This window comes from Fukomys damarensis, unplaced genomic scaffold (genome assembly GCF_012274545.1).
Source record: "Fukomys damarensis isolate Sample0158 unplaced genomic scaffold, DMR_v1.0_HiC HiC_scaffold_3, whole genome shotgun sequence".
Taxonomy (NCBI): Eukaryota; Metazoa; Chordata; class Mammalia; order Rodentia; family Bathyergidae; genus Fukomys; species Fukomys damarensis.
Window position 1 is genome coordinate 35,418,647 of NW_022900915.1, and position 26,905 is coordinate 35,445,551.

The 26,905-nt window shown below is 36.2% G+C and overlaps 1 long non-coding RNA gene across 1 annotated transcript in view; it reads right to left on the reverse strand.

Annotated features, from left to right (window-relative positions):
- The window catches only part of LOC104871328, a 36,412-nt gene that overhangs the window by 6,286 nt on the left and 3,221 nt on the right, over positions 1-26,905 (reverse strand). Inside the window, exons 2-3 of the long non-coding RNA XR_782834.1 lie at positions 21,910-22,011; positions 2,485-2,677 (exon numbers count right to left, since the gene is read on the reverse strand). This is a non-coding gene — a long non-coding RNA (uncharacterized LOC104871328). The remainder of the gene's footprint in view (positions 1-2,484; positions 2,678-21,909; positions 22,012-26,905) is intronic.

Sequence of the window (26,905 nt, forward strand, 5' to 3'; positions counted from 1 at the left end):
TTAGACTAAAATTCACATGTTTTTCATGGAGAACTCTAATATTATGTGAAATATGTTTTTCAAGAGCTTTTGAAGTATCCTTAGGTATATATTCATTTACAGAATTGCTTAAATATCATAAAATTAAGAACATTGGTTTATATCAAATCTAAAAACTTAAGCACAAATTGCATGAATGGTGAATTCTGATAAAATACATTAACTTTTTCATTAAAGTTCATATTTAATGCATAATTTCAGCACAATGATTGATTTTTGTCATCAACTAAAAATTAAGGTAATTAAAAATACCAAACTCAAGGAAATAAAGTGACTCGCTGAAATTTCATCCCTTTACATCATCTCATCTTCTTTGCCATTCTGGTATTTTATTTCTATATTCGTTTTAGATCTGATTCGTTCTTTTCATTTTAAAAGCAACCTGAATAAAACCCCACATGTTGAACAACCTTTGATGTTATGACCTCACTGTTCTTTTTCATAAATGCATGATTCCTTGTCACGTGACTTGAGTATTTTATTTCTACAGATCTGAACCGCAGATCTTTGTATGATTAGGCACTTCATGCAAAGAGTTAAAATGTCACGTTTGCCAAGAGATCTTTGATAATTCAATAGTTAAAATACCTTTCACCAATCTTCTAGCCTCTAACCCAGGTTTAGTTTCTTTGTGCATCTATCACTACTCAAAAGCATCCTGTGTATTTATTCGCTTGTGATTACGTATTTCTCTCTCTAGAATATAAGGCCCAAGATGACTGGGTTGTTGTCTATTCTGGAATGTTTACCACATGTCAGCAAAACCTTGTTGTGACCTGAAAGAACTGATTCTGGTAATGCTGGATTTCCTAAGGGATAAACAGTAAGAATGTTTGGACTGTCTAGTCAACATAATTTACCAGATTGACCAGTGAAAGCAAGAGCAAAGTTTACAGATCTCCAAGCCCTTTTGGAATAAAAATGCTAATTTTCTATAAAGTAAAAGTGTCATGGAGCACACAGTGTTTCATTTTCTAAAATATTCATTCTCTTCAGGTAGTAAATTAAAAAATGTTCATTGTATGGCAGAATGTTTAGAGTCCACACTGAGCATATTGACTGAATGACTACATTAAATCCTCAAAATCTTTTGAAACTAGTCTATTTACTAGCTTCCGTAGATGGGCACTTTATGAATTACAAACCATTCGACATAGAGGAATTGGTTTAATAGTGTGTTGTTTTAGCAGTTAGAAACAGAAGTAGACATGAAATTTCAATATGAATAAATACAGAACATCGAGGTTAATTTTATCAGAGTGCACTTGATTGCATCTATACCTAAATGTATTTCTCTACATAAAAACTTTCTAATTAATTCTATATAATCACCTCAACATTATTACCTCTTTGAGTCGTTTTCTCTAGTGATGCACTTGTAAATATACTGATATTTTATGGAATGGCTCAAAGGTTATTTAAATATATTTAACAATAATACATATTGAAGTATATTTTCCCTACATTTCTGTATTTGGACAAACAGAATCATATTCTGTTTGTGTGTGTGCATGCAGATATATATATATATATATATATAGAGAGAGAGAGAGAGAGAGAGAGACAGAGACAGAGAGAGAGACAGAGAGAGAGACAGATACATAGTAATATAAAAATAACTGCTTCTTTGGCCATTAGTTTGATATATGTAAATACATATACATATACACAGAGAGAGATATAATCTTTCATACATAGAAAACTGAAAGACATACTACCTTTCTAAGTAGCACATGGTTAATACAGGGTAAAGTCTTGTATTACAAAGCAAAATTCTATAAATCCCTTTAAAATAATATATTCTTCAACTGATCACCAGTGCTCTTGGAAAAGGTAACTGTCTGGAACCATGATCCTTTGAGTGTTAATTATTGATAAGGTTACAACCATCAAATGTCTAAAGATCTTTCATAAAAATTTCTCAATCTAAATATCTGTGATATACAGCTACACTGCTTCAGCTTTGCTTTCAGCCATGCAGCATGAGCCCTTTCATTAGTGCATGGCTTCACTTAAGGGCTGAGCTGACAGAGGGATCCAGCACATTGAAAGGAAATTTGGAGCTAAGAGACAAAAGTAGCAAAACAATAGACACCAAATCTTACTCAGATGCATCAGTTATAGCAGTACGGAGTTGTTTCCTATTTGGTTTTTCCACAGCGCATCTCAGTTCAGGCAGAAACCCAGGGATGCACTCCAGATGACACAGAAGGAGGTCAGATGGAAATTTTTGTCTTGTTTCAGAGATGAATTCAATCCATCCCTTCTTTCATAAGAGACAATGCTCACTGATGGAACTTCTGCTAATGTGTTTTAACTTCACTGACACTGAAAATCTTTTCTCCTCCGTGCTTCTAGCCTCCACTTAAAAAACAATCTATGCAGAACAATATTATCAGAGATGGCTACACATTTTTAAAAATCTGATTACGTCTATTTATTCACCTTTTGCAGTGTTCCAAACATAATCAGCTACCTTTTACCTTATGAAATATGACTAATGCAAATCAATGCTGTTTCAGGCTATGCTTTCTTAGACTGTCTTTCAAAGCCTAGAGTCTTGTGCGATCCGGGGATGTACCTCAGTGGTGCCGCACCTGCCTGGCAAGTGCACGGTCCTGAGTTCGATCCTCTGTTCCTAAAAAATACAATGGATATAAAATAAGAGCCTTGATAAGATTAAAAAACACTCTACACTCATACATTTGGAGGAGGAAGAAGATATAATGTTGAGAGAGGGAGGGAGATACATAAAATTACAACGGTTTTATATTTTTACAGCCACAACATTGGCATTTAGCTGTCACAAAGGGTTTCCTCATTTAAAAACCAGCCCCTTTATATTCTAGGCGAGTCTATGAAGTCAGAACCCTGTGTCTCAATTCCCAGTTCCCATGATTTTCATGAAGCTATTTGAAAAATATTTTTTAAAAATTACCAGCATCAATTTAATTAAAATTACTCATATTTAATTCGAACTCATTTTTACATTAAATATGATTGTTTTGCCTAATAATAAAGAAAACTAGAGTAACCTGAATCCAGTAATAGAGTTTACTTTAAACAAACACAGAAAGAACCTGATACAAAATAGTTTTGTTGAAAATAGCACAATATAGTATGAAAAGATAAAAGGCCAAAATATTAATTTTACTTTGAATATATATTCTCTTTATCAGAAGAGATCTGTGTTAAAAAAAAACCCTACCTAATCATAGATTCCACTCATGGTATTCATACCTCATTTAGCTTTCCTGTGTTTTTCTTATTTTGTGAGAAACATGTGAATAAGGATGGAATACAAATAAACAAAGTCTGGCAAATCGGTATGGTTCCTACCTTTGGCCTTAGATACCACTGTTCCCATGCAACTCCAGGGAGCCAGTTTCTGCCCTTAACAGACTTTATAGAGAGAGAGAGGTTGGGGAGGGAGAGAGAGGGGGAGAGAGAGAGAGAGAGAGAGAGAGAGAGAGAGAGAGAGAATGTCTTGGTCAACTTTCTGTTGCTATAACAAGATACCTGTGATTGGATACTTTATAAAACATCGAAGCATTTTCTTGTTTGTTTTGAAGGCTGAGAAATTAAAGAGTGAAGTGCCAGAATCTCGAGAAAGCGTTCTTGCTACATACATCATAACCTAGTAGAAGGCATTGTGGCAAGGAAAAGCAACTGTATAGCTCAGGTGTATCTTCCTTATGTTTATAAAGCCACTGATGCCATCATGGGGACTTTACTTTCATGACGGTCTCATACAAATTCTCACACAAATTTGGGTAATGTTTTTCTATTTTTATAAACATTTTACTGGAGTGCAAACACGGATTGCACTGAATCTGTAAGTCACTCTGAGTGGTATAGATTTTTTTATAATATTAATTATTTTGACCTCTAAACAAAGCAATCATGTATCTTCAACTTCTTTCATTAATGTTTTAAATTTTTTAATAAAGTTTTTATTTCCTGTTAAATTTATTCTTAAATATTTTGTCATTTTTATTATAAATCAGATTGTCTTCTTAGTTGATTTTACAGACGTTTCATTGTCAGTGTACAGAAAGTGTTTAATTTAAACTCTGCAAATTTACTGAATTCATTTTTCTAATTTTATGCATAGAACTTTATGTAATTTACAAATTAAAACAATTTTTCTTCCCCCTTTCTTGTTCACTGCCTTTGTTTCCTTTTCTTGTCTACTTGCTCTGAAGAGAATTTCCAGAATCTCATGAAGTAGGAAGAGGTGAGAAAGGTATCCTTATCTTGCTCCTAATAGTAGTGAAAAAACTTTCAGCATTTTTTCTGGAATCTGATGTCACCAACTGGCTTGTGATATCCGGCCTTTGTAGTATTCATACACACTCCATATATACCTTTATTGTGAGAGTTTTTACATTTTTTAATATAAAACAATGTTGAAGTTTGTCAAATGCATTTTCTGCATTTATGGAGAGTGTATAATTTTTTTCCTTTATTCTGCTATTACAATTGAGATTTTGATAGGGATTGCACTGAATTTATAGATTTCTTTGAGCAGTATTAACATCTTAACAACAACTTCAAATCTCTTAATGCAGACATCTACCCATTCATCTACTGCTTTTTTATTTATTCTCGCTAATGCTTTTTGTTGTTTTCTGTGTAAATATCTTTCAGCTCCCTCATTAAATTTATTCCAACTTTAAACTTTTTAGATACTACTGTCAATGTGACTGACTACTTAATTTCCCTTTGGGATTTTTTTTTTTTGTACGATGTATAGAAACATAATGTTTTTTTGTATTGATCTTGTAATTTACAATGTGCTGAATTGACTTATTGGCTTTGATGCTGTTCTTATTGACCCCTCATCTGTAGGGCTTGTGTTATGTATGGATACAGATAGTGTTATTTACTCCTTTCCAATTTTTATGACTTTTACATATTTTTCTCATCTAAATTACTGTGGATACAACTTCCAACACAATATTGGATAGCAGTGGTAAGAGTAGATATATTGGGGTTCCTCCCTTCCTTAAAGGGAAAGTGTGAAATTTTTTATTATTGTGATGCCAGCTGTATGCTTTCCATAATCATTCTTTATCATGTTGAGAAAATGCTCTTCTATTTCTAGGTCTTAGGGCCCCCCCTTATTTTATCTTTACAAGGGTTGAATTTTTTCACATATTTATTTCTGCATCAATTAAGACAATCATAGATTTTTCCCTTTTGCTCTCTTAATGTAGTGCAGTACTGTGGTTTTCTTATGTTAAATAGCTTTCCTTTCCCTGCATAAGTCTAACTTGGTCATGATGTATATAATCCTTTCAATATACCTTTAGAATTGCTTTGCTGGCATTTTATTGAGGATTTTTTCATTTATATTCATGAAGATTAATTTTCCATAAATTTTGTTTCTTCTGCTTTCTTCATCTAGTTTTGGAATCAGGGTAATACTGGCCTCATACAATGAATTAGAAACGGTTCCCTCCTCTTCCATTTATTACCTAAGTTTGAGAGGAATTCATGTTAATTCTTGAAATATTTGATATAATGGAAAGTCCTTTAGTCCCAGACCTTTTTTTTTGCTAAGGGGATTTTTTTTATGTTTGACTCAGTCAGTTTTCTTGCTACACGTCTTTCAAGATTTTCTACTTTTCTTCAGTCAATTTAGGTGGTTGTGTGTTTTTTTTAAGAAATTATCAATTTCATCATAATTATCTTATTTATTAGTATATAGGCATTCAGAACAGTCAGTTACATTCCCTTTTGTTTCTTTCACGTTATTAGTAATGTCTTCAGTGTGACCTGGGGTTAACTGTCATCCTTTCATTTTGCTCTTTATCAATCTAGTTAAATATTTCTCATTTTCAAAGGAAAGCCTTCTAATTTCATGTATTATTTTGTCTGCAGAGAAAATATTTTGTGTGAGTTAAAATATATTGATATTTGTTTTGTGCCCCAAGATAAGATGAATTTTGGAGAATAGTACACGTGCAGTTGGAAAGAAATTGTATTTTGCTGATGTTGGTTGTTATGTCCTATATTTGTGTGCTAGATCTTTTGGTTTTAGTGTTATTGAAGTGCTGTTTCCTCACTAAATTTTGTCACTGTGCTACATCTTTGAGTAGGAGTGATATATTGAAGTGTCCATCTATTAGTGTAGAAGCGTCTATTTTCTTTCCAATTCATATTTGCAGCATGTATTTAGGGCTTTTTGTTTGTTGAATGTACAATTATAGTTTTTATATTTTCTCAACAAATTGTGATTTATAACCGTACAAAACATCCCTCTTCTCCTTTGACACTTATTGCACTGATGTATATTTTGCTTGATACCAGTATAGGCACTGAAATACCATTTTCCATGTTTATAACTTTCAACCTGACCATGTCTTCAAACTAAATTGAGTATCTTATGGACTTCATGTAATTTGATCATTTGTTTAAAAAATTAGAATCTATTACCTAAAAGTTATAATCGATTTTAGACTTTCCTTTATATATCATGTAATTAATATTGAAGGATTCATTTTTTGCATGTGCGTTCCTGCATGTTCTGTAAATTCTTTCTTCATTTTCTCCATTTATAACTTCTTTGTATTTAGTTGATTTTTTTTTTTGTAAAACATTACATCTACTGGAGGTTAAACTTTAGTGAGAAATCAAATCCTAAAGAAAAACGTGAGCTGAGAGAAGCAACTAGAGACCATGAAGGTATTAAACATTCCTTTAATCATTGACATTAAAGTAATTCCAATACCTATGATAATAAAGTACAATTTGGAGGAAATTTAATAAAGTAGAATTTAAGCCAGGCATGGTGGCACACGCCTGAAATCCCAGAACTTGGGAGGCTGAGGCAGAAGGATCGCTGGGAGTTTGAGACCAGCCTAGGCGACATAGTGAGTTCCAAGTCAGTCTCAACTACATAGTGAGACCCTGTCTCAAAAAACCAAAAAATAAAAAAAAATAAATAAAGTAGAATTTAAAATAGTATAAAACAATTCCTAAAATAATGGGTTTAAGTTGACAAGTATTAATGTTATTGTGTTTGTATCTTTGGGATTAATATACAGCTATATTATAAGATTTGACTTTTTGTAATTATAAATTAATAATTAAAATGTAATAGCAATAGACTGTCTAGTTTTCCTCTATTGTATAGATGAAAAGTAGATAAATAAATTCATGGTAAAGAAAGCTAGAGTAAGGGAAAAAAAGAACAAAAGCCTACCCCTCCTAAAAAAGCAACAATAAAATTGATAGATGAAGATCAAGATACCTTTTTAAAAAATGAGTATCAAAATTTAGTTTGCATAGATAATGTAAATATATTTTACATTTTATTTTTTAGAAATTGAAGTTCTCATGTGAGATGTGTTTTTAAAACATATATAGTTATTGTGTTTTTCATTGCTACTATAATAAATCATTGCAGATTTAATAGATGAAAACATTAGAGATTTCTAATGATTCTGTAGGGTATAAGTTCATTTTGAGTCTTGCTGAGTAAGATCAGGGTACATAGGGGCCTTCTTGTTTTGTTTAGTTCTCTTTCTTTGGAGTCTCCAAAGGAGACTCATTTACTTGCATTCATTTTCCAGCTTTCAAGGGCTCTCATTTTCCTTGGCTGATGGCCTATTCTTGAAAGGCAGTGAGTTAAATCCTCCTGATGCACCTGCCTGATCTTATTTCTATTATTGTGTTTCCCTGACCAGAGTCAGCAAAGGGTCCCTCTTTTGAGGAGTCTGGTGTTTAGATTATTTGCCTCCATCGGATGTCACAATCATTATTTGATCTCAAAGTCTATAATCCCAACGTCATATCCTGGCATTAAAGGTAGCATATTCATAGGTTCTGGGGATTAGCTCCTGAAAGTGCTTGAGTCATTATTCTGCCTCTAATAGCTTTCAACTAAATATGAGAAAATAACTAACATATCATAATGAAAAATTGGAAGCAGCAAAAATAAAAAGATAGTGGTCCAATCGCTACCAAATTTATGTTAGCGTCACTATAACTTTATTAGATGAAATATACTTTAATATTGAAGCATTATTGTAGAAAACACATATTTTTCTCCATTCAACTGAGGATACAGTTTATGGAGAGGTCTCGGTTTCACCTGCTTACTTGCCTCTAAAGCCCAAGGGCTTCCTTCCTAATTTCTGCGACTATAAAATACAATAACAAGCCATTAGTGCCCATTTTAGGCAATAATGATTTTCAGGGATTTTCAAGCCTTGTGCATGTACGTGTTACATTTATGATCAAATTAAAGCCTTATAAAATACTTTTACTCCTTGGCCTTCCAGTTCAGCCTAAGGCATGCTTATTTTAGGGACTGTGCTCCTTCAAAAACATTTTATGTATCATTAGCACAGTAATATCAAAAATCCTTCCATGTAGGGACTAGAATGATAATCACAAATGTTATCAGAGATATTCTAGAAAATAATGTGAAACAAGTTGAAAAACATGGGGCATTTTTCAGAAAACTAGTTTTAATTCAGTAACAACACCATGTGAGTGTTAATTTCTCTGGAAATTCATCCTACTTTTCAGTTCTGTTAAAATTCCCAAGACTAATCAAATGACCAACATCAGTGTTAAAGGTGTAAGAGGGGAAAATTATTAATAGTATTCTAGGGACATACACCTATTATACAAATATAAATGATATATATTCTAACAAATGCGAGGACGACTTTTGTAATCAGCCGACTTGTATTTCAATCTTGACTCTTCTCCTTAAGGAGCAAGACATTGGGTAAGTTACATAACCTTTCTCTGCCTGAATTTGCATACTTCTAAAGCACCGCTTGCAGTATAAGTGTAGTTATGAATTAATACATTTCATTATTGTCAAACTGCTGGGTGGTTTGCACCTAGAATTCCAGAACTTTGGGAGACTGAGGCAGAAGGGTCACTAGTTTGAGCCCAGTCTAGGCAATTTAGTGACATACTGAGACCTTGCTTCAATATTTTAAAAATAATAAATAAATTGGACTGTAGCTCAGTGTGACAGGGTTGGTGTATTGTTTGAGGGTGAAGCTCTTTCTTAGCTGGCATCACACTCCATATTTAAGTCCCCAGACCACACCCACACCCACACACCCCCCTTCCTTTCTCTATTTCTCTTTGCGTGCTACACTCCTCTCTCAGGCTCTTCCCTGTGAACTCCTCTGACAGACTTCCTTTTCTCCACTTGCTACTTTCAGGGAGTTGGCAGAGAACTTCTTGGATTCTCTTGCCCTGGACACTCTCTGTGGCTCTCCCAGAGGGAAATTACACTGTCTGATACTAAGCATCTTGAAAACTACTTTTTCTGTGTTTTGACTGCTGTAATTTGGGTTGTTTTAGGCAGCAGAGTAAATCCACTCCTTGTGTTTCATGTTTGTCCCAGAATTTTTTTTTTTTTTTTTTTTTTTTTTTGCTTCTTAGCATTGAGCTGGCATAAGCAAATCACAAACACACTACACTGTTCCATATAAAACCTTTCTTCAGATTGATAGATAAATATTGTAAAAATCAGGAGTATTCTTTTGCCATATGATATGGCACTGGTTACAACAGAACACAGAAATAAAGAGACTTATCTATTCTATTGTTTTCTAAAGAAAAGGAACATGCAGCACGAAGCCAAAGGAGTGCAGAAGGATTCACGGGGAGCTGTCACAGACGTATGGTGCATGCCTTTCCTCCTCTGTGTTTCTCACAAATGTATACAAGAAGTAAGTGCTTAATAGATCCACAGTCTACTAAATAAGCCACTTGTGTTTAATGTAAGAACTGAGAATTTTTAAAAATATAGATCGATAGCAATGTATCCTCCGTTCCATGGAGAAAATTATACTCCTTGCCCTTAGCATGCACATGTAAAACCCCATAATCAGCATCCAAGAATTTGATAAATCATACAGAAAAGACAAAAAAAAAAAAACAAGGCTGTGAGAGCTTAAAAGAGTAACGTCACACACATAAAATATTGTGCAAGACATTGCAACAAAGCATTTGAGAAAATATAAAGGCAACATCAAAGGTTTAGACATGATGGTCTGGACCAAGTTCAGTCAAACTTAGCAACTTCATCAAGTAACATGAATGCCCATAGCATGTAGGAAAAACTCAGCGCCTATAAGAAAACCTACTGCTGGTCACTATAGAGAACCATTCTCATATGCATGCCATCAAATTATTAAAATCTATCATTTTACATGAAAAAATACAAATTAAAAATCATTGATATTATTATCACTTATTCTTGGAATTAGTCCGTCGGTATATTTACCCCAATACCCTGAGAGACATACTTCCTCACCAGACTCCCCAGCTGAAAGGAGTTCTCTACCTTAAGATTTAGTTGCTTGTAGTGTAATTGGGGGAAAAGAAGGAAAAGGCAAGGTGTGCAGTGAAAACTGATTGAACCTCTTTTCTTTACCATCATAGAATTTCTTTCATGTTGTGGAAACGTAATTTTGAAGATGAAATAAAACTCAAGAGTAACACACAATTAGAAAGCCTGTGTAAAATGAAGAGATCAAGATGGCTGTCTCAGTGCCTCCCCGTGAGGTAAATCCTTTCTATTATTTTCTTTCGGAAACCCACAGGGGCTCCGTCAAGCTCCAAATATTGCTGGCGTTTGAAAGCTCTTCTAAGTCACTGGAGAATATAAGCCTCTTCAAAGAGGTGTAAGACCATCTCTATTTTCCCTTATGTCTACTCATGTAGGGAAAATCTCCCTCTCCTCCTCCCTCGCCCTTTTACCCTCCCTCTCCTCTCTCTCTACAGGTGTATAAATACATTTGCCTGTGTTTGCACGTATAAACAAATACACAGACCAAACGTACAGATTTGAGAATATTTCTGCTAAAACATATAACACAATTCTAAAGTTTATAGGTCAAATTTTTAGATCTTTCTTAAAGTCAATTAAATGTTAGAGTCCCCAAGAGTCACCTTGATATTGAAAACATTTCTGAAAATAGAATGTGTAAAATGAATCCTTTGTATATATCTCCTCCTCTAACATTTTAAAAATGATATTTTACCCTATTCTCTAAGAAACTATTTGACCATGATAAATACTCCACTTTCAAAGGAAATTAAAATTCTAAACCATCTCTTCTTCTGAGAGTTTATATAATAAAGCAAAGTTGGAGGATAAAGTACAGACTGGGGATTTAAAAAGAATTTCTGAAACAGAGTCACAAGTTAGTTTAATATACATTATTTTACAAAATGACGAAAAGTCTAATTTCAACTTTGCAAATTCATTTAAATTAATTAAGGCTCCCTTGTATCATTACCTATGAAGGTTTGACTGTGTCCTAAGTGTCACGCTACAGCCGAGAGCACCAAGTGGGCAGCACTTTATCTCTTCCTGCAAGGACCGTAAAGAGAGTAGAAGACAATTCTAATCCAATTCTATCCAATTCTAAAACTTTAACATCTGTCAAACTGCGTTGAGTACAGAATTCAATGAGGGTGGAGGTAGCGAGTCACAGAAAGACCCAAAAGAAGACCACATCCAAGCAACTTAAAAGACTGAGAAAGAAAAGAGAGGGTGGTGATCACCAGTGTAAACAAACAGCGCATATCCTGTGTGAAACCACACTCAGACGCCCATGCAGTGTTCGGAAGACAAATGCTGAGGACTGTGTGGTAGCTTTATCCCTGAGGTTGGAGACAGAAAAGACAGAATCTCTCACGCAAGCCATGATTTGTTAAGTACTGCTGGGCGTCTGGGGGGGGTTCCTGTTGGTAACAGCTTGGAGAATAGTATGTGGAAAATAAAGTCACAGGCAAATAAAAAGAGAAGATACAAGTATGGCATATGATTAATCTGTAAGGCCATAAATGGTGTAATGCATGGACTGTAATACTGAACAGAAATTCGGAATGAAGAAATTTGTTTCAGTCAATTTCAGAAATATATCTGGCATCCAGAGGAGCTTCTAGTTACAGTGGTAGAATGATTTTACGTATTCAAAATGACCCAAAAGTCTTTCTAATCCCATGAAGAACAAAGAAGTGAATGAGTCGTAGTTTGCAGACAACTGTATATAAAGATTTCCTAATGAGCGCAGTAGTGTAAACCCAGGCAATAAAACAGCTCAGCGGCATGCGGGGCTGCTTCATACTCATAAACTATTAATCTGAAGAGTATCTTTGCTTTAGAGATTCATGTAAATGAATGCTTTATCTAGATTTTTGAGATTTAAGTTATGAAAACTGTGTTCACCACAAACAGTCCCAGCCCCGTCATGTGTCAACATTGTTTCCTATCGATCTCTTTCAGTTCTGATCCACTCCGGGAAGCCTTTCCCAACTTTCCCAACCAGAGAGAGAGATAGCTTCTCTGCCGGAAACCCTAGATGCTTGGAATTTCTTCTCTTAAAATATTTATGGTATTTCTTTTAAAAACACATTTATATGTGAGCGTGTGAGACTTTAAATTTAAACTGAGGCAGCAAGGTATAATAGATACAAAACCACCAAAGTGAGATACCAAATAGCTAACGTAGCCTTCGAAGAAAATGGTTGAGAACAACTTGGTGTTTCTCCATTGGTAGAAGAGTTTTAGAGGGAATGGATCGTTCTGTATATTTCAGGGCAGTTAGCCCCTGATTCCTTGGAAGCTAATGAGAAAAACAATGAGTTTTTGTGATAACTGGGATATGTTCTTGCTCACTTATTCTCAGCCCTTCATAACCACTATGTACGAGTCCTCAGACACCCAGAAGAAGAATGTGACTGGGTTTGGATCACATTTATGGGGGACATTTTTGTAGTAAACCGCAGAATGGGTGTGAGCCCTAGCTTCTCAAGTGAGGAGTGGTAGAAGGAGTCACTGTGCTTTGATCAGGAACATCTGAGGGCCTTAGGCAAAAAGCCCTGTAGTTGCTGGGTTACAGAGTGGGCCTGGCTCTGGCTGCCTTCTTCCAGGAAACGTTTATTTATTTATTTTTGTTCTCATTGAGTCTATTGGTGCATTTTAGGTATACAGTACAATTACATTCATCATTGGGATCTTGTACATGACAGGTCCTTGTTCTCATTTTTTCCCCATACCCCCGCCTTCCCTTCACCCCCTCCTCCCTTCCCTATTTACAAATACTTTATTTCCATTTTTTCATTTTCTCATTTTTTTTTCTTTTCCCTTGTTTCCTTTCCCCAACCCTTCCCATTTTCCCTACACCTTTAGCCCTTTTCTTCCTAATTCACATTGTCAATTACACCATTAGGATCTTATGTATCATTATAGTTTTTCACACCAGAGAAAGTATTCAGTATCTACACATGTGTGACTTACTTATTTCACTTAGGAGTATATCCTCTGTATGCATCCATTTCCCTATGAATGACTCTACTTTCTCATTCTTTATGGCTGAGTAGTACTCCATTTTATAGAAAACCACATTTTCTTTATCCAGTCTCCAACTTTGGGACAGATAGGCTGCTTCCATTACACATTAAGCGACAGGGTACTTTGGTGGCAAAGCAGTACTCAGGAAGTGGGTGCTGGATAATGATGGCCCTGTGCCTGAGAGTGTGCTGGAATACATGGGGTCCTAGTGTCTTCCATGACGGTGCATGTATCTTGCACAGGAAAGCCTGGCTTTGCTTTACTGGGGTTTTGTATGACAGCAGTCTTCAGGGGCTGAATGGCTTCAGTAGTAATTTCTGGAGAAGAATTTAAAAGGTGCAAGCAACATTCGGAACGGAGGAGTATTCATCACAGGTTATTAAAACTACAAGTAGATGGTGTTGAGGAATCCACGAAAGCCCCAGCAAAGGTTGACTTGAATCTGCTCCCTGCTCTGGCAAGAACATACTCTTCCCTGTGTGGCTCATGTCTTAAAAGCCTGACATGGGAAGGCAGAAATCTCAGTGTCTGGTGATAGACACGGAATGAGGAATAGAACTGGATTCTGTCCCACTGCTCGCATCTTATGTAGAGATGACTTAGTGCTAAATCATGTTGCTGATTTGCATTATTATGCAGGAACAGATTCTTGCTTTTTTATAATAGATCTGTTTCATATTTGGAAATACAGTGGTCATAAATCAAATTACTACCTAAGTATGAGAGAAGTTGTGCCACTTGCCTGAATTTTTAGTGAGGAGTAGGAAAACATCCATAGTGCATAAATTTCTCTGTTGTGATAACATAAGATAACATAAACTTGTGTTCACTTGGGTTCTGTGCTGTATTCCTATAGTATATCTTTGGATTTTATATTCATTAATATTAATAATAAAAATTATTATTATTATTATTATGGATTGAACGCAGAGCTTTTGCACTAAGCCACACACCCCATTCCTTTTATGTTTTTATTTTTTTATTTTGAGACAATGTCTCACCAAGTTGCTAAGTTGCCCAGGCTGGGCTAGATCTTCTGATCCTTCTGCCTCAGCCTCCCAGTGTGCAGAGATTATAGACCTGTGCCAAGCAAAATGTGACAAGTATTTGAATATGATAATCTGGGATTATCTTTACCTTGCTTGTACTAACTACTCTTATCATCAACTTCAGTGTTTAGAAATCAGCATAAAACCAGTGGATGCTTCCATATTCATTTGAACATCAGGTGCACTGTATTTTAAAATCCATTATTTTGCCTTCACCTAATGTAATGGAGCTTCAGAAGGCAGGCAGGCTATTTTTCATTGATTTTATCACTCATTCCACCCCAAACTCAACTCAATACAGACCTTCCATATTATTCAAAAACGGTGCATGCTTCTGCCTGGCAGAGGGATTAAATCACTCCGTGAGATGTCCCACCCAAAATATTCACTGAAGTAGATTTACAATAAGCTAAACATATTTGGACGGAAATCATAGCCCAGGAGCACGGGGCATTTTCTGTGCTTGAATTCTGCTCTTGATAATAATAGACAATCTCTCACAATTCGAAGGCGGTTCTGTACTTTCTCAGGCTGACAACTGTTGTCCTTGTTGGGGTAGTACTCTCAAGATAAATTATGAATGCAATGTGAAAGCTGTAAAATTTGTTGTATCTTCTATTATCTCCATGTTAAAGGCCACAAAAGCTCTTCAGTGAAGTCAGCCATTAAGAAATGACAGGTATTGCTATCAGGCTTCTTTATTGCCTATTACCTGCAATGACAGCAGCTGCTACACCACCACTCTACAGCCTATCACATTATTTGCGGCTAAAGCCAGCTACTGTGTCATTTTGGCTCATTTTCTTGACAGTGCCATCATAAATCCATGCAGCTGCGGGGTAACTGTCGACTGCCTCGATTATCTTCATAGCCAGAATGAATCTTGAAATGTGTGTAACAGGCAATGACTGTTATGGATCAGGCGCAAGGCCCATTCCCGATCCATCCTGTCAGGCCTGTGAAGCGATGCCTGCCGCAGAGAGAGTTCCTAAACTACTCTCGTGTAACTGAGTAAAGTACCTGAACTTTGAAAAATCTTTAGGCTCTGATAGGAAACCCAGAGCCTTGCCTAGCCCACCCCAGAAGCTTTATTGCAAGACCACCAGGATTTCCAAAGGGACCTCTGAACAGGAAACGGCCTGTTTCTGTATCAAAGGCAGATGTTTTGGTGCTATGGTAGCTAAGATTTACTTAGGAAAATAACCAAACCCCAATACTTACAAAAGAGAAAGCACTGTTTGCTGATGTTCATATAATGGCCACAAATTAAGGAAAGATATTTTCCTTAAATTTGTGTTGATCCCTGCCATTCTCTCCCAGCAGTTTTCAAATTGGATTCTAGTGAATCCTCGGTCCCTGTGGAGTTGCCTAAAGTCATCCGCGGAAGGAAATCTCTATTCCGCTACCGCCACAGAGCAGCGGCACTTTCAGCATTCATAGACTGAATTTCTGCATCGGGCTACTTCGTCTTCATAAAAATGTTACACTCTTCTTAAAGAAAAACTTAGACTGCGACTGTGCACAGTCACCCTCTTACAGCCAAATGAATGGAATTGAATTCCTAAATGTGTAACCTTTTAATCAGTGTGTGAAAGCACAGTTTTCAGACTTGAGTTTGCTTTTAACAACTTCCAGGAAAGGCCATCGTGACTCTTTTACTTCTTTATCTCGTGAAGATAAGTTACAAACAAATAGTTTCACAGTAGCCAAGGGGTTTAGCCTTTAGCTCCTTCATAAGATAAATATTTCTTGGATATACGCTCAGGTAAAACTTGTTTTTCTTCTTAAACCAGCTTAGAAGGTTGTATATTGCTTTTATTGCAAATGTTATGGCAAAACAGATTATAGAAGACAAATAGCAAAAACACGAGCAAGCATATAGCATAATGCAAATATTTTCCCTCCATACGCATTGCTGCTTAATGTCATGGTGCAGCCCTGTCTTTCCTCCAATAAGGGAGGATGCATCTTATTAATGTAGATTGTGCTGTACTAGAACAAGACCTCATCTTTTTCCCAGTTCTGGAGCTTTTTATCATTTTGCCATAGAAATCCTTGATAAATTGTTTCCTTATAGCATTTTATCATTCATGCCTTTTTATGGACAATACAATTAGGTCCTCACTACACTTAATTTTCAATTAATTCTGCAGTAACAACAACTATAAAAGGTGGTGCTTCATCTCTACGTTGAAAGCGATAATCGCATATGCCTTTCTATACTATGAGTAAAGTCGCCCATCATCACTGTGTGTTTCAGGGTGAATAATACACTTCCTAGTGTTGAAGCATTCACGTATAACTAACAAAGATAAATATAAACAGAGCATATCTCTAAATTAAGTGTATAAAAGATGCTGAATAGCAAAAGGGTAAGATTTTCTAGACTATATCTCTTCTAGACTATTCCTCTTCTTCATAAAGAAAGTGGAAATTTTGTATGTTTTAAAAACAAAGAAATTAGTTGATCATTATGCACTGTATGAATGTGACAAAACCTGCCAGAAATATGCACAATTGTTGAGAATCAATTAAATACACAAGAATGTGGAACTCTCCTTATGAAGGCAGAAATTGTATTAGTTTTCTTCATTCTGGTATCTCTAGCTACTAAAAAGGCACATTAAAAATCAATCAATATTTTTATACTCTACTCCATGTGCTAAAGTATGCAAACAGGAATGAAATGAGCTTCTCCAGAAAGGAATTTATATACACAATTAATAGAAACTTGGTAAGGTATCATCCTAAACAAAATTAAGATCTCTTGTGAGTTAGGAAAAGTAAATTATTGTCCATATGCCCTTATTTCCATTGTCACATCCGCCTTGAGAAATTGAGGATGTTAATGCTGTGTCCAAATGATGTAACTTTCATCGGTTCTTCCTTATTGAGGGATCAGTAAGAAGCGCGTCGTTACTCATGCTCAGGTTCTTATATTCGACACTGACAATTTTACAAGTTCACCACGCTCCATAGTGGAAAATATTACCAAGGGAAGTGGGGTCCACTTTACAAAGCTTCCCATTAGAAGAACAATGGTGACTCCAGAGAGAAAGGGTAGATGATTTGTTCTAGGAGGTGTCGCAGGACAAATGAAGCCAAAGGAAGGCAGATCAAGGAGCGGAAAGGGGAACTCACAGATAAAAGCCTAACTCTCCTACCGGCCACAGTAAATATTCCATGAGGTATGCATCTATTCACATTAGTGTGTCAGGGTGGGAATGTAACTCAGCCACTGAGCACTTGCTTAGTGTGTGTGAGACCCTGACTTCAGGCTCTAGCACCTCCAAAACTAACACCCTGCACATCATAGATATATGCAGCCAAAACAGTTAAATATAAGTGTGAGAACACAGAAGATTTCAAAAGTGCTACTCTGAGAACAGTGTCATTCAGTGAACAGGTGTTAGTTACTACAGTATAAAGTGAAATGTTAAATGGATCACAAATAAAAAAATAAATAGTAAACAAAAAAAAGCATAGCTAACGCTATAACCAATAGAGCAATATCTGGTGTCGGAGAGAGGAAAAACAGTGCTCAATTTATTTATCCCCTGTCCATCAGTCTCTGGGACTTTTCGCAGAATTTATGTTTCCTATATGTCAGATTCTATATACATTGGCTGTGCCTGGAAATTACAAAATTGACCAAGCATTGTAATACTTCTCTAGTACCCAAGTAGGAATTCTGCTTTCGATCCTGTCATCCCTACGGTCAGGAAGCGCCATAGACTGAGTTTGTGGAACGGAATCTCTTCCCTGTTAAAGTGGGTCTTACAGCCTCATTGAAGGATGTGCAAAGAGGGGAAACGTAAAAGAAAAGAGGAAAGACAATTTTCAACGCATTTATCTCTTGACCTTTCATTTTCTGGAACACTGTAGAATTTATGTTTCTTATATGTCAGGCTCTACTTAGGCAAGGTGTGTGAAAATTGCAAACTTTACAGAGAACTTCAGTTGTTACATAGTTCAAAGTTGGAAGTCTCTGTTAGATGCCACAGTCTCTACAGTCAAGATGCTCCATTGACTGATTTCATGGAAAGTAATTCTCTTTCCCTTTTATATGGATCTTATTGCCTTACATAATAAGGGGGAACTTAAAAGTTTCAGTAGTACAGCCATCCCACCAATGCCATTGTGTCCATTTATATGCGTGTCAATTTTCAGTAGAGAGAAAAGTAGAAAAAGTGCTAAATGGCAGGGACTATAATCACAGGAGCTTGATGCTCACAGGACTTGTTTCTAAGAATTTGGTGAAATATATAGGCGATTTCCCCAGAAATTAGGCCAGAATTTGTGGCATCTGTAATACTGTATACCCAGCAGTGCTCTGACTTCATGTCATCCAGTGCTGGATGATTACAACCACCAGTCCGAGGACTAATAAGAGAAAGGGTCTTGAAACAAATCTTTCCTAAATACTCATTCTCTTAACTGACGAAGCACATAATGGATCATCCATTAGTTTGAAGTGGAGACTTGGCAAAGAACAGGTGATGTGCTCAAACTCAGACGCAGAGGGCTAACAATGGGATTGTTAAAAATGTATGGGAAGAACTTGGGAAAACCAACGTGAGTCAAGGCAGTGAAATGAGCCTTGGGAAAAGGAAGGATGGAGCCCTGGACAGCCTTTATCAAAGCTGGACTTCTGGAGCAAGCTGGGGGCAGCAACCTCCATACAAGGTTTTGCTTGATGGATAGCATCGGTGCATGGCACCGTGGCCTCGGGGAACTGAAGAAAAGGGACCTGGGGAGCAATATCTCTGCCATTCATTCTAGCCCTTTCCTCTCAGTGCCCTGTGATTGTCATCAACTAATTGAACCCAACCAGAAGCAGAGGGAAGGGGAGCCTGCAAGAGCAGGTCAGCACTGAGAACACCATAGTGATAGGGAGAGAATGTAAACGCTGGAGAACCAGGCAGGAAAGAAAATGTAGCAGTGTTTCCCTGAGCGCGTTCCAAGGAACATTAGCTCTGTGAGATGATCACAAAAGATCCACGATAAAATAAGTTTGAGAAGTCTCACCTAATGTAACCACCATGTCTCCATACACCATGCACAAGGCACTATTTGAAGACCTCAAGATGGAGCAGTGAAAATAGTGAAGGAAAGTTTTCACCTTCGTGAGAGTTAAACATACATTTTTAGGAGGAAAATTATGGACAAATAAATGAATGTCTACGTAGCACAAAGCAGTGACCAACTCCTAGAAGGATAGTAAGGTGGTTTATTTCTGATTGAGTACATATTGGACATTATTTTATTTAAAATAATTTGGAAATATGGACTCAGTAAAAATGTAATTCTCTAAAAGAGAAAGTTTGACCCCCTTCCACCCTAAAACATTTTAAAGGATTTAATTGTAAAGTATTCTCACCCAAGTGTAGAAATAGATGAACACGTTATCAAGTAATTTGGAAAATTAATAGGAACTATACTGATGAAAATGAGCTACAAACCCAATCACAAAATGACAACGTGGAAAGTACAAACAGTGAAAAGATAAAAAAGAGCAAGTTAAAACTTAAAATTGACAGCAAGACTCATACAGTGTAAAATTCAATTTGATTTGATTCAGATTCAATTGTTGAAATCTGACAAATCTGATATCCTTAGACTTTATCATTGAGCTGAGCTAGGATAATTTTAAGGCTTTTTGTGTATTTCCTGCATCTGCTTCGTGGCCTATCATATATTATTTTCTTTTCTTTTCTTTTTGTTATTTATATACTTACTTCATTTTTTTCCATTGAGTTTATTGGTATTTTTAAGTATACAGTACAGTTGCATTCATCATTGGGATCTTGTACCTTTCCATGACAGGTCTTGGTTCTCATTTTTTCCCCACACCCCTGCCCTCCCGTCACCCCCCCATTTACAAAGACTTTGTTTCCATTTTTTCCTTTTTTCATATTTTTTCTTTTCCCTTATTTCCTTTCCCCTACCCTTCCCACTTCCCCTACATCTTAACCCTTTTCTTCCTATTTCACATTGTCAGTTATATAATTTGGATTTTATTTATGCTTTTCGTTTTTCACACCAGAGAAACTATTCAGTATTTACACATGTGTGTGTGTTATTTATTTCACTTAAGAGTATGGCCTCAATATACATCCATTTTCCTATGAATGACTCTAGTTTCTCATGCTTTATGGCTGAGTACTACTCCATTTTATAGAAAAAAAAACACATCTTCATCCAGTCATATGTTATTTTCTATGGTTTCTTACTGTTCCTCAAAAACTAATCATCATATGGTATTTACTTTTATAATTCTCAGGGTCTGAGCTTATATTGTATTTTGGTGAGACTTTTAAGAGAAGTATTTCAAACTAAATCAAATTATATGATTAAGATCATAATAACTGTGCAATAGTAAATATAGCAACAACAACAACATTAAACTCTACTGCATATTGTGTGTGCTGGATATGGTTTGTTCTAAGTGTTTACATGGATTATCCCATTAGCTCTCAAGATAACCCAATACTTTTGGCTTACTAATTTCATTCTCACCCTATAATTAGAAACTAAGGTAGTTAGAGTTTAAATAATTTACCCATTTGCACCCAGCAAAGAAATGGGTCATCCAGGAAATCTAACCCCAGAGCCAAACCTTGTAATAATAAATACTATCATTTGAATAATGTTGAGAATAAATTTAGTTGTTTGAAGCATGTCTAACTAGGTAATCTTTTTGAAGCATTATCTTCAAGGGTAGAACACTACGCACATAAAAATATTTCAGAGCTCAGAGTTCAGAATGTTAGAAAATGAAGGGAGAAGTCTTAGAGCAAAAATTAAACACAAAAAAGTAGCTGGAATTCGAAGAAGAGGAAAGTGATATTCAGATGAAGTAAATGTCTCTTGCACTTCAGAGGAGGAGGAAGGTAAGGATGCTATACTCAGTAGGACTGAGAAGTGATTGCAGGGTAAATTACACTGGGACAATTTAAGTGAAAGCAATGCTATTTTTATTATATCTTATTCTATGACATTTACAGAAAAATAAAAATTTTAGTGGCATACTGCTATTTTTACATAAAATAAATACAAAAGCCTAGTTGAGACATAAAAATTCCATGAACCACTAGAGATGAAGGAAGCATATTTAATTCATGTACTTTCAAATATGAGTACCATGGGGACATTTTTATCTGAGAGTACTTTTATTCTATAATGCCTAAGATCATACATTCTCTGTGACTGTGTCAACCAAATTTTAAAATAATTATCTGACCTTAAAGTTTAATATTTTTCATTTAACGATGCAATTAAAATGCAAGGATTTATGTAGAGTTTTTAAAACTTTAATAATTCATGAAAGACTATTACAGGTAGTGTTCACCAGCTTAAATTATCACTGATTATTTTGAATTAAAAAAAACATGAATAAATATATTAACAGATCTGAATTAAAGCTACATGGTAAATTTAAGGCAATACCCTATTTAAGTATCTCCAGTATATTACCAGTGCTTAATAGGGTTCTGAAGAATTTGTTGCTGATCTCGCTGGTGATGATGGCTGATGATTTTTTCCTTTAAATTTTACAAAGTCTGTCTGGTCTGGCATCTGAAACACCAAGAAAGCATTACTTACATTATTTCTTATCTGTCTGTTCAGAGTGAGTTAAAATCATATTCTTTATCCTATAGCCACATTTATGTATAAACACTATGTGCAGTATTCTCAATTTTTTCAGTATCTACTAATATCTATTCTGAATAATAAAGTGACAATATTGGATTTCATAGATACACAGATGAAACACGCGGTAATGACCACAAGGTAGTTCTCACCTTATTGTAATCTGGCAGGGACATAGCTAGCAGGATTCTCTCTCTAGTGCTTATAGTAAGACGGTAAATATGGCTAATTTCAGTGCCAGAAAACAGACGAAATGACCCCCTCACTGCCACAAGGAGGCATCTTTCTGAGCTGCATTTTCTTCATAGGGGTAAAAGAATTTTCTCGGTTTTTCTCACCGTGGCTTATGAAGACCAGAGCACCATAGGACAGTAATAGAATTTTGCTTTTGTTAACTTAGGGAAAGCTATTAAAGACAAAATCTGGGTGATGGGATATATAACTTTTTTGGGTTGTTTGTTTCACATATTAAACAGAACTAAAGAAAAACAAAATTAAATCAGTCTAGAAAAACAATTGGATAATTCAAATGCAACTGTCCTTTGCCTTAAATCACCTGTCAGCTATCCGATTGAACAACCTTCTTTATTTTTACAAAATATTTTCATATTCTCCATATATGATACTGTTATTCTCTGAAAACTGATAACATTTTGGATTTCTCTTTCTCCCCTCTCTCTCTCTCTCTCTTTCTCCCCTCTCTCTCTCTCTCTCTCTCTCTCTCTCTCTCTCTCTCTCTCTCTCTCTTTTGGAGGCAGGGTCATACTACATAGTTCAACCTGGTCTTGAACTCACTATGTATTCCAGGCTGGCCTTAAACTCATGGTGAACTCATAGCGATCCTCCTGACTCAGCCTTCCAAGTGCTTGGATTACGGGCCTGTGTCACCATGCATAGCCCAAATATCTTTTTAGGGCAATTTGTAAGGGCATGTCATAATGAATGATCTGGGCTGTGTCAGCACTGTGTATGTTTCTGCTGTTTGGCTGTCTCATCTGGTGTTAATAATTAATCTCTCTGAGAGTCTGCTTCATCATCTGAAATTAGTTGCTTATATCTACTTTGAAGAGTCCCTGGGAAGACTAAGTGATATTTAGCGCCAAAATACTGATTTGTGTATATAACTCTATCATTTTTGTAGCACCAGAATGAAATTGGAAGACACATCAACACTTTGCTTCTATTTATTTATTGTATTTCCCACAGGTCCTAGCTCAATGCCTCTTCAAGAAGACACTCACTAACCACAGGTTGCACGAGTGTGTGATGGGCGGCGAATAGCAGGATATTCGTTTCAGTGGTTGTTTTCCTTTCCTTTTTGATACCTACAGATTGTATCAGGCCCAAGTGTTAAGAGGGATAACCAGGAAGAGCACGGCCACTGTTCATGAGGATTCTGGCTTTCTTAGAGACTCATGTGCCCCAGACAATAACAATCTAATGTAAAAGACATAGGCTGTGAAAAGTTACTTTGACTTTCTTTTTAAATAGACATCACTTCCCGAAAACACACAGCTATATGTGCAAAATTTTAAAAATTTCTCTTACATAAACCTTATGGGATGAAAACTTTTACTTAACTCTTTAAATCTTGTGATCTTGTAGAATATTTACTTTCGATTAAAGTTGTGGTTGTATTGAACATTCATTATAATTTAAGAGAAGGCATATCCTATGAACCCAAATAGTATACAATAGGAGTACACCTAGGGGAAAAAAACTTGGTAATATTAAAAAATGAATATTCTAGTAGAGTGTACAGATGTTTTGCATATCTTTGTTAAACAATGTCAATTACTCTAGAGGTTACCAGTGAAGGAAAGAGGGAACAGAAGAAAAGTTTTAAGAGAAGGATTTGTGAAGTACAGAGAGTGATCCTAATGGAATCTGATGTCGAAGTGGAAGTTTTCAACCAAAGTACATTTCAAAGTGTGGAGATGGCCCCAGATGTGCATTATTTCAAAATGAGATCCCCAAATCAAAAGAAAACATGCAGGCTACCCACCCACTTTGAGTGTTAAAACTAGGCAATTAGAATTTCTGAAAGGATCAGAAAAAGGCTTTTTTTAGAAAGAATTATGTTATGATCTCAACTTATCACTTTGGCAGTTTATTTGCTCACTTTCTGAGAACAGAATGGGTTGGATAACAGGCTACCTTGAAATGCTGTGTTAAAGAATTGTGTTGTGAGAAACAACTAAATGCATAGACCTTCTGGAAAAACAAAATTTAGCTGTTCCTCCAACAAAAACAGACCATACTGGGTAAGCAGCTGTCTAAGAGAACTAGCAAGATAACACCTTAGAAAGGACTGAAAGTAGACTTCCAGTCTCCATGGAGTGGGGAGCCAGAATAGCTATTCTTCCTTTTAAAGGAACTTCAGATGATACAGTCAAAAAGGGATTCCACAAAATGCCACATGAAAGGAAGTCATCCTTACAATTCTGCCCAGCTCAGAGTATGCTGAAACTAGATCCCAATCAGCGAAACAAGTAAGAAGTTCCACATTCTAGTTATCTTTATTCTTAGTTCCATATTCTAGTTATCTTTATTCTTCTCCCTCAACACATGTCCCTTCGTTCAGTGAGAGAGAAGGCTTAATCCTCCACAGGGAAAGACAGAAGGCACTCAACCAATGCCGCTACTTCTCACACTAGAGGCTAAGCAGGCCTGAGTTTGGGGTTGGTAGAGGGAGAGAAATCTACAATTTACAAGGAGATATAAGGCTTTTGAGCTCTACAAAATACTGGAAACTTTTAAGTACTAACTGTTTTTGTTTAGTTGCTAAATTCTAATTATAGGTGTTATGGTTTGTATCTAGATGTCTTCCAAAGCCTCATGTACTCAGAGGTGGGGCTTTTTGCACGTAGCTGGGCCTATGGTATGTGACGCTAGTATTAAGGGTGTGTGATACCTAAACCAGTTTGGCATAGTTCTGGGTGTGGATAATGGAAGTTCTACCCTAGGTGTGGGAGGCATCAATCAATAGGCTTATAGCCTGGATGGGATATAAAGGGAGAGCAGGAAGGCAGGCTGCTCCTGCTGCTTGGTGCTTGCTGCTTTCTGCCTGCCTGGCCATGGACCATAGCTCTTCTACCTTGTCCCTGTGCCTGGCCTCCCGACCTCCAGCCAATGATGGACTGAATTCTCTACAACCTGAGCTAAGTCTTTCATCCTTTAAACTTGTGGGTGTTGGGTATTTTGTCCCAACAACCAGAAAGTAACTAATACAATAGGATTTCATTTGCAAACACATGACAAGAATAAGCCTTCCTAAGATTTTTAGTCAGCCAATAGGAAAGAACCAGTCTTGGTGAGAAAATATAAAATTATGTGGGGAGGCAAAAAATAGTGCTCCCTTTGTGACTCTCTTCTAGAGTCATCCATTGATGTCGGAATTGTGCTTCTTGACCTACTCCCACTTGGTGTAAGTTTAAATATTTACACCAAAAATTATAGTTTTAATTGTATATCATATACCATGTTTTGTTGGATGAATATTTTCTTTATTTAAAGTTACTATTGTGATAATTCAGAAGCTGTGCTTCATTTTACAAATATATGCAAAATCAAAATTACGCTATTTCCTGGGCATTTGGGATTTGAAATGGGCTGATGAAATACCCCTGGGGATAATGTTACATAGGATGAGCTAATTGATATTATACTAATTTCTAAAATAGATTTTCTTATTATTTTTTAATTAATTTTTGGATTGAAACATAACAGCAGGTTGGTGATTAGGCATTTGCGGATTAAGATCTATGTCTAAAACAATGAAGAATTCTGTTAAGAGCGCAGCAAAATAAATCGAAACACTGAAATATAATAAATAGAAATCCTCATTCTGGTACTTTGTACTTACTCATGTTGGTTCTATACTTCAATAAAAAGATAATATATGGCTCCATTAGATAGCATTTTACAACATAGCCAATAATTACATTTTTCCTTATAGTAATGTCATATTAGCCTCACTTTGGATGCATATTCATTGCTTCCAAAATTCACTTAATCCTTTGTTTTGCTCTGGGCATACTTATCAGCTACTCTGTAAGCATAAGACTAGATTGAAGATTATTGACATATATAATTAATACATTTCAGACGTGTAATCAGTGAAATGATACTGATGGCTGATTCCTCCGTGAATGAAAAGAATCATCTTTAAAAGCCACGCAGCTACTCCGTAAATAAATAGAGAAACAACGTGGGGAGGAACTCAGAAATCGATATACTCAACTGAGTGGAAACTCGGAAATCATAAAAGAAAGGATGGATTTGTAGCACCCATGGGTGTGTGCATATAGTTGGTGGAGCTCCGAACAGTTGCCAGCACCCTCCAGGCCAGGGAGGTTCTGCTTTGTAAGCCAGAGAGACAGATGCGCTCACTGGAGACAGACTCAGAATGAAGCAGCAGTCATTTGGAGGAGCTTTCTTCACTGCTGGAAGCGTTCACTTTCCCAAGGTGTTGGTAGATACACAGTGGCGTTCTTTCTGCAGGCCTACGGGAGTGTCATGAGTGGCATCAGCTGTTGCAGGAATGTACGGACTGTGACCTGTGTTTGGCAGTGACAGCACCTGATTATCCTCAGGTTAATCCTGCACAACTGTGTCAGGTGTTCTTAGCAGCTTAGACTGGAACATTGTTTTATTCAGCTCCCCAATGACTGTGTGAAGCATTCATCAGATGACCAAATGATTTCTCACTAATCAGAACAGTCTTGAGAGTTAAAATTAGGGCACCATTATGCAGTATCCCCTAGAAAACAACCTGCAAAAGACTTATCTAGCCGTCTGTCTTTTTCTCTTTTTTTAA